This window comes from Chrysemys picta, chromosome 4, assembly GCF_011386835.1.
Source record: "Chrysemys picta bellii isolate R12L10 chromosome 4, ASM1138683v2, whole genome shotgun sequence".
NCBI lineage: Eukaryota > Metazoa > Chordata > Testudines > Emydidae > Chrysemys > Chrysemys picta.
Window position 1 is genome coordinate 94,671,869 of NC_088794.1, and position 8,739 is coordinate 94,680,607.

Below are 8,739 nucleotides of genomic sequence, written 5' to 3' on the forward strand. Positions count from 1 at the left end.
GTGATGTATCTCTATTCCTAGCTCATATGGTAAATGTTTAACTCCTTTTCTATGTCTGTGTGTGTCTCAGTAATAACCTTTTATAGTTTATCATGTGCTTCATCCTCGGCGTATGATCTACAATTTGTTTCCTAGTCATTTCTCTACCCAAAAAAATATCATGGGACTTTTGATACTGGCTCAAACCCCAAATCCATGTAGTCTATTATTCTGCCTGACACAATGAACAATACTAGAAGGTGAAATATTGCCACAGCGCACCTAGTTAGTTGTGTGATCCTTTCTCACTTTCCCTCATCCCCCATTCAGTGCTTAAAGTGGGAGTGGAGAGGGACCACCAAGGGTCGCAGACCCAGCTAAAAATAATAATTGAGCTGGGTAACTGAGCAGTGCACTTTCAAGCACTGTCTTACCAAAGCTGCTGCTCCCAGATTGATAGACCCACTTTTTTCAGACCACTTTAAGCACTGCCTCCACTTACCACTCCCATCACACACACCTCTGGATCTCATATTCTTGAGTGTGAAATGTAATTACCTATATCAACTTAGTTTGTATAATCAGAAATAACAGTGATCATAAAATTATCCAGGCTACAGTATTTGAACATGCTGGCCTCCTACTGCAGTGAATTCCCCTGGGGGACAATGGGGTAAGATGTCTATTTATGTGTTCTAAATGTCCTAGCATTTACTTTCATCAAATTCCACCTTACTTTTGGTATTATGGGCGATAAGAAAAAAGAAAATTGACCAGTCCTTTCTTTAGATCCTTCATACCTTTGTGTGCCTCTGTTAAATCTTTCCCTAAATCTTGTATTCCTATATCACATCCATCACCGTGGTATCTTGAGTATTTCACACCGTTCTAAGGCATACTCATAAAGATATAGTTATCTTTTTTCCTATCTACCATTTGGCCTTTTACTTTGTTTCTGGCATTTTTGCAGGAAAATTGTTCAAAGAAATAGGTCAGTCAGATCTCTCCATAACCGAGTTACAACTTCATGGGCCAGCTGCCAAGATAGCTCTCTGACCTGTTCAAAGAGTGTCACTTACAGATGATTGGGGGAGAGGGGGCACAAGTGGGAAATTTGCAACTTTTTTTTTTAATTTTCCCATTTTATTTTCCCAACATTTTATTAAAATGTCATGCTTTATCATCAGTCAAAAATGGAGTTGGCAGATTATTAACGTTTTACCGATTTTTTCCAATTTTTACAAATGAAATTTCATCAGAATTTCAGAATTTGAAAAATTTCAACTGGCTCTATTTTCACTTTTGTGGTTGACAGTTCCAGTGTTCCAGAGCATCACACCGGTCATTACCATGCAAAATGAGGTGTTCCCCAGGTAATCTAGGCCAGACCCCTAAAGAGTTTTGGAGATGAAAACCAACATTTTACCAGGACCCAGTAATTCCATTGTGAGCCACTGAGTACAGCAGAGCCCTGGGATATTGTACTCTATGTTATCTCTGTTGCCAGACAGAAAGGCTGCTGTGTTCTAGACCAATTATACTTTTAATAGGGGCGTTGTTTCATCCCTAGATACAGAAAACTACAGTCACAAAAGGGTAACAAGCCTTGTGGACAGGGAAGAAGCAGTAGATGTGGTCTATCTTGACTTTAGTAAGGTTTTGATACTGTTTTGCATGACCTTCTCATAAACAAACTAGGGAAATACAGCTTAGATCAGCAGTTCTCAATCGTCATTGCACCGCGACCCCTTTCTAACAACAAAAATTACTGCATGACCCTGTCAAGGCTGCTTCCCCACTTTGAACTTTAGGGTACAAATGTGGGGACCTGCATGAAAACTTCTAAGCTTAACTACCAGCTTAGATCTGGTCCACTGCCACCACTCCCAAAACTAATTCCCTTCCCTGGGTAGCCTTGAGAGACTCTCCACCAATTCCCTGGTGAATACAGATCCAAACCCCTTGGATCTTAAAACAAGGAGAAATTAACCATCCCCCTCCTTCCTCCCACCAACTCCTGGTGGATCAAGATCCAACCCCCTTGGATCTAAAAACAAGGAAAAATCAATCAGGTTCTTAAAAAGAAGGCTTTTAATTAAAGAAAAAGGTAAAAATCCTCTCTGTAAAATCAGGATAGAAAAATAACTTTACAGGGTAATCAAACTTAAAGAGCTCAGAGGACCCCCGTCTAGTCTCAGGTTCAAAGTACAGCAAACAGAGATAAACACTCTGGCAAAAGGTACATTTACAAGTTGAGAAAACAAAGATAAACTAACACGCCTTGCCTGGCTGTTTATTTACAAGTTTGAAATATGAAAGACTTGTTCAGAAAGATGTGGAGAACCTGGATTGATGTCTGGTCCCTCTCAGTCCCGAGAGCGAACACACTCCCAAACAAAGAGCACAAACAAAAGCCTTCCCCCCTCCCCCGCCCCCCAAGATTTGAAAGTATCTTGTCCCCTTATTGGTTCTTTGGGTCAGGTGTCAGCCAGGTTACCTGAGCTTCTTAACCCTTTACAGGTAAAAGGATTTTGGAGTCTCTGGCCAGGAGGGATTTTATAGTACTGTACACAGGACAGCTGTTACCCTTCCCTTTATAGTTATGACAGTCCCCAAGGTGGGGAGCTGAAGCCTGAGCCCGCCCGAGCCCCACCACCCCAGGTGGTGGACCAAAGCAGAAGCCCAAAGAATTCAGCCTCTGGCAGGGGGCCTGTAACCTGAGCCCCACTGCCCAGGGCTGAAGCCTGAGGCCCATCGCCCGGGCCTGAAGCCCCTGGGCAGTGGGGCTCGCACTTCAGCCCTGGGCCCCAGCAAGTCTAATCCCAGCCCTGGAAACCCCATTAAAACAGAGTCGCAACCCACTTCTGGGTCCGACCCACAGTTTGAGAATCGCTGACCTAAATAGAGCTACTATAAAGTGGGTGTATAACGGGTTGGAAAAACGTTCCCAGAGAGTAGTTATCAGAGGTTCACAGTCAAGCTCAAAGGACATCTCAAGTGGGGTCTGGTTCTGTTCAATATCTTCATCAATGATTTAGATAATGGCATAGAGAGAACACTTATAAAGTTTGTGGATGACACAAAGCTGGGAGGGGTTGCAAGTGCTTTGGAGGATGGGATTAAAATTTAAATCGTCTGGACAAACTGGAGAAATGGGCTAAGAAAACAGGATGGAATTCAATAAGAACAAAGGCAAAGTGCTCCACTTAGGAAGGAACAAACAGTTGCACACATAAATGGGAAATAACTGCCTAGGAAGGAGTACTGTGGAGAAAAATCTGTGGGTCATAGTGGATCATAAGCAAAATGAGTGAACAGTGCAACACTGTGGCAAAAAAAAAAAAAAAAAGGAAACATCATTCTGGGATGTATTAGCAGAGTGTTGTAAGCAAGACCCGAGAAGTAATTCTTTTGCTCTACTCCATGCCGATGAGGCCTCAACTGGAGTGTTCTGCCCAGTTTTGGGAGACAATTTCAGGAAAGATGTGGAGAAAGTCCAGAGAAGAGCAACAAAAATGATTAAAGGTCGAGAAAACATGACTTATGAGGGAAGAGTGTAGGACCTTAAAGAGATGATATGCAGAAGAAAGGAAGATAAACATTCACTGTGCAATAACCTCCTGGAATTGTCTTTTCATTCAGCCATTCATAGAGCTCAGGTTAACATTCTGATGAGTTTAACTAGCAAATCAAGAATAAAAACTACCTACAGCTGACTCTGATTAAGAGTTCTCAATGTACAGCTGGTAGGAGGCAACAGTGCCTTCCCCCAAATGCACTTTTGGTTGGGTGGGAAGGGAAGGGAAGGGAAGCAGCAAAGGGGACAGAGGCCAAGTCTGCTGAGGGCAACAGCGCTCATAGCACTCCATCTTCTCACCTCTCTTCCCCTGCTGGCTGCTGAGCAGCTTTAGCTGATAGGTTCAACAGAAGGAAGCTTCAACTGTAGCCTTCCTCTCAGCAGGAGAGGAGTCACTACTTCCTGCACTAGGCAGGCAGGAGCCTTCAGCTCTGGGTCCAGCTGGCTCAGCCCTTCTTGTGCTGGCCTGGAGGGTCTGCACAGCAAGAGGGTCCTGGCTAGGGCATGAGGTAGGTGTCCTTTTTGGAAGAGTACTGTCTTTTCTTTTCCCCTCGGGGGCAGGCACAAGGTCAGGGCAGAAGAAGGGGGACAGATACAGGAGAGGACAGGCACAAGGGGAAGGAACAAAGGCACTAGAAGGCAGCTATGAGAGGAATTTGGGGGACAGGGATAGATGACGGAACGATTTGAGAGGGAGAAGAGACGGGGCAAGAGGTGGCTTGAGGGGAGAGAATGGGGGCTTGGGGGATACTGAGGTGAGTTTGGGAGAAGAAAGTGGGGAGACTAGGAGAAGGAGACTTTTGGAGAAGGAGGTGAAAGGTGACTAGGGGGAGAAGGAGGAGACCCTGGAAGAGTTTGTGGGAAGCAGTGGAGTCTGGGTCCAGCTCTACACTACAAACTTACATCAGTATAACTGTGTCACTCAGGGGTGTGAAAAATCCACCCCCGCCCCAAGCGACACAGTTATACCAACCTAGCCCCCCATGTGGACAGCCCTATGTCAATGGGAGAAGCTGTCTTTACACTAGCTCTAGCACTACCTTTCTTTAATAGGATAACGAGTCTTGTGGATAAGGGAGAAGCTGTGGATATGGTATACCTAGACTTTAGTAAGGCATTTGATACAGTCTTGCATGATATTCTTATCGATAAACTAGGCAAATACAATTTAGATGGGGTTACTATAAGGTGGGTGCATAACTGGCTGGATAACTGTACTCAGAGAGTTGTTGTTAATGGTTCCCAATCCTGCTAGAAAGGCATAACAAGTAGGGTTCTGCAGGAGCCTGTTTTGGGACCGGCTCTGTTCAATATCTTCATTAACGACTTAGATACTGGCATAGAAAGTACGCTTATTAAGTTTGCGGATGATACCAAACTGGGAGTGATCACAACTGCTTTGGAGGACAGGGTCATAATTCAAAATGATCTGGACAAATTAGAGAAATGGCCTGAGGTAAACAGGTGAAGTTTAACAAAGACAAATGCAAAGTGCTCCACTTAGGAAGGAAAAATCAGTTTCACACATACAGAATGGGAAGAGACTATCTAGGAAGGAGTACGGCAGAAAGGGATCTAGGGGTTATAGTGGACCACAAGCTAAATATGAGTCAACAGTGTGATGCTGTTGCAAAAAAAGCAAATGTGATTCTGGGATGTATTAACAGGTGTGTTGTGAGCAAGACACGAGAAGTCATTCTTCCGTGCATTCTACTCTGCTCTGGTTAGGCCTCAGCTGGAGTATTGTGTCCAGTTCTGGGCACCGCATTTCAAGAAAGATGTGGAGAAATTGCAGAGGGTCCAGAGAAGAGCAACAAGAATGATTAAAGGTCTTGAGAACATGACCTATGAAGGAAGACTGAAAGAATTGGGTTTGTTTAGTTTGGAAAAGAGAAGAATGAGAGGGGACAAGATAGCAGTTTTCAGTTATCTAAAAGAGTGTCATAAGGAGGAGGGAGAAAGCTTGTTCACCTTAGCCTCTAAGGATAGAACAAGAAGCAATGGGCTTAAACTGCAGGAAGGGAGGTTTAGGTTGGGCATTAGGAAAAAGTTCCTAACTGTCAGGGTGGTTAAACACTGGAATAAATTGCCTAGGGAGGTTGTGGAATCTCCATTTCTGGAGATATTTAAAAGTAGGTTAGATAAATGTCTATCAGGGATGGTCTAGGCAGTATTTGGTCCTGCCATGAGGGCAGGGGACTGGACTCTATGACCTCTCAAGTCCCTTCCAGTCCTAGAATCTATGAATCTATAAGGCTTAGCCCCTGCACTTCCTCATCAGTGACTTCAGCTCTATTAATCCCCGAACAAAACCAAGGGCTCTCAATTCAGTCCAATCAGCTCTGTCTTTAAATATTAGAGAAGGGAGAGGAGGGGCAGAGGAGGGAAGGGGAGGGGAGGGTCAAATGGTGTCCAGGGTTCTTTAAACAGAGTCCACACCACCAGGTAACAACACCAGTCTCCATCCTCTCTCATTTTCACTGGGACTTGGCATCTCATCCCCCTGCTTAGAAAGTGAGGTTCAGTTTAGGGTGACACTTTCTACCAGCCAGCTCTTTTACAATTATTGGATACAAATTATCTGTACCTGTTGATCAAATATTGTCTAACTTTAGAAGCTGCTGTTTAACATCCTCTTTAGTTATTATTGGAATGGAAAGTGTTTCATCATTAATCATCATCATCCAACATGAATCCTCATCTGGCTTTTTTCTAAATAGAGAACAAAAAAATAGACTGAACACTTGTACTTTTCCTTCATTATTATTGACAATTCTATCATTTCCATCTAGTAATGGACCATTGTTAGGATTCTTATGTTCCTTTATATACTTAAAAGCTCCATTTTATTGTTCCTAACTCTGGTGGCCATAGATTTCTCCTTGTATCCTTCCCTTATCAATTTTCTGCAATTCCTAGCTTCTAATTTATATTCATTGCTATCTATTTCCCCTTTCTTCCGTTTTTTTGTACAGCTGCTTTCACGTCCCCTCTAAACCACAACTGATCTGAATTGTCAGTGCAGATGCTAAAAGAAGGGCTGTGTGATTCCTGACCCATAGAGGGAAAAATCTACCCCAAAATGTTGCACAGGCCCAGAAGGAGGGCTGTGGGAACCCTGAATCAAGGGGAACAGGGGCTGGACTTGAGGGCTTAAGGAATGTTGACATGCTGTAAGAGACTCAACAAATGAGGCCTTAATAAAAGGGAAATTTTAGTTTAATATATTTTTGGCTGGGAATAGGTGTACAAGAGCCAAGAGGGAACTAAGGGCAGTGCACCATAGGGCCATTTCATGCCACAAGAGGGCGCCCTGGTATGGCTCCCTGTGGCAGCTGCACTAATGCAAAACTGTACATGTAACCTCAGCTACATAGGTGCACTGGATCTGAGTGTCTGATTTGTTATGTGTTCATGGGACTACATGATGTCAAATTTAAGGTTTTGTGTTATAACGAGAGAGGAAGAGGCTTGTCCTTGAAGATCTCAGAGGAGCAGAGATAGCGGCCTTGCTCAGCAGACAGCTTCTCCTGCCTGGAAACCTGCTAGGGTTTGCTGGCAAGGAGAGAAAATCTGATGAGACTAAAGAGGCTTGTCGGCCCAGCACAGCTGACAGGAATAAGAAGCTGCTTCTGCAAACTAAAGGAAATATCTGGGGGACATTTTGGAGAGAGGAATTTATGGAAGACAATGGATATGGGAGCAAGATGGCCCCCACCACGCTGATCTGTGTGGAGAATATGTGGGGAATGAGGTTATTGGAAGGGTGGGTGAGAAAACACATAAGACAGAATGGTGGACATGGGGAATAGTAGCAATATGGAAGAGCTGAGGGGGGGACAGGTATATCTTCCCATTAATGCCGCTCAGTAATGGCCCTCTCCTATACTTCCATGCTGTGTCTCTCGGGTCATGCTTCATTTCAATACTCGTGAGCCTTCTGTGGCTCATCAGACTATCACTTTGCAGCCTGGGAACCATCCAGGGTGGTTCACCAGCCAGGAAAGTTGTTTGAGGAAAAGGGTGAAGAGCTTCACTCTTCAGACGAACTTGAGGGGCAACCCTACACACCCTGCTCCCTCCTAAAAGGACCAGCATTGAGGAGAGAGGAGTGTAGCCTGATTTAGGGTGGACTGATAATATTAATTTTGATAATATGGGAATTTAATTTATTTATTTTATTTTAATTATTATCATCATTAATATTAATTAGTATGGGGTTTAGGCTTGCCAATTTGTTTGATCAGAAGATAAAAGTTCTTGTCCCGGATCAGGCTCCACAGAATTTATAAAGGACCCTCGGGGGTATGGTGGAAGCTCACACTGAGACAGATATAGCCTTAAAGACTTTTTATTAAAATTAATGAAATAGTAAGTTAATGGTAAAATACCCAGAGTTACAAAGTTACAATTGCATCACTGCTATTTAAAAGATACATATGATAATATAGTATTATATGCAACAAAGCTTTGGTTAATATACTTACACCCTTCCTTGATAACCTGGTGGTAAGAGACACAGGAACAGCCTTGCGGTTCAGGTTTTTTAATTTTTTATTGAGGGATGCAGTACTTAGAAAATGCTAAGAGCTATCAAAGCTGACTAGGGTTTACTTGCCTAACTTAAATTTAAATCAAAACCTAATAAACAAACTAAGAATAAAACCTAGGGAAACCAAGCTTAGCCTAGTTTCCTTGAAACTTAAACTTTAAGAAAAACAAGTATAGCCTATTGATAGTAGCAGTTATCGTAGATAGATAGAATAAATAGAGTAAAGGAAGTAAGTAAAAATAGAGTAAAGTACGAATGGAAATGAAGTAAAGTGAGAATGGAGCCAAGTAAGAAATGAAGATACTCTATTGGGTGGGTTATCTCTTTTATAGGGCAAATGCCGGAAATCCTTCCTCTTATGCCCAAATTTCATTCCTCACCCACAGAAGTGTTAGGGTACACTTACCCCATAGGCTAATATGTATGTGCGTATTGATGACCGGAATGTACATACATCAGTCTCTTGTGGTGTACTTGTTAAATTTGTGGGTACAACATTAAAAAAAAAACATTTTTCATTGTCTATTGGTTTAAATAAAAGGTCATGGACATAGGCGTGGGTACTTATATCTTGTTACCTAAATAGATAAGTCAACTTTACTTTTTGAGTATTATATTTAATATAAATATG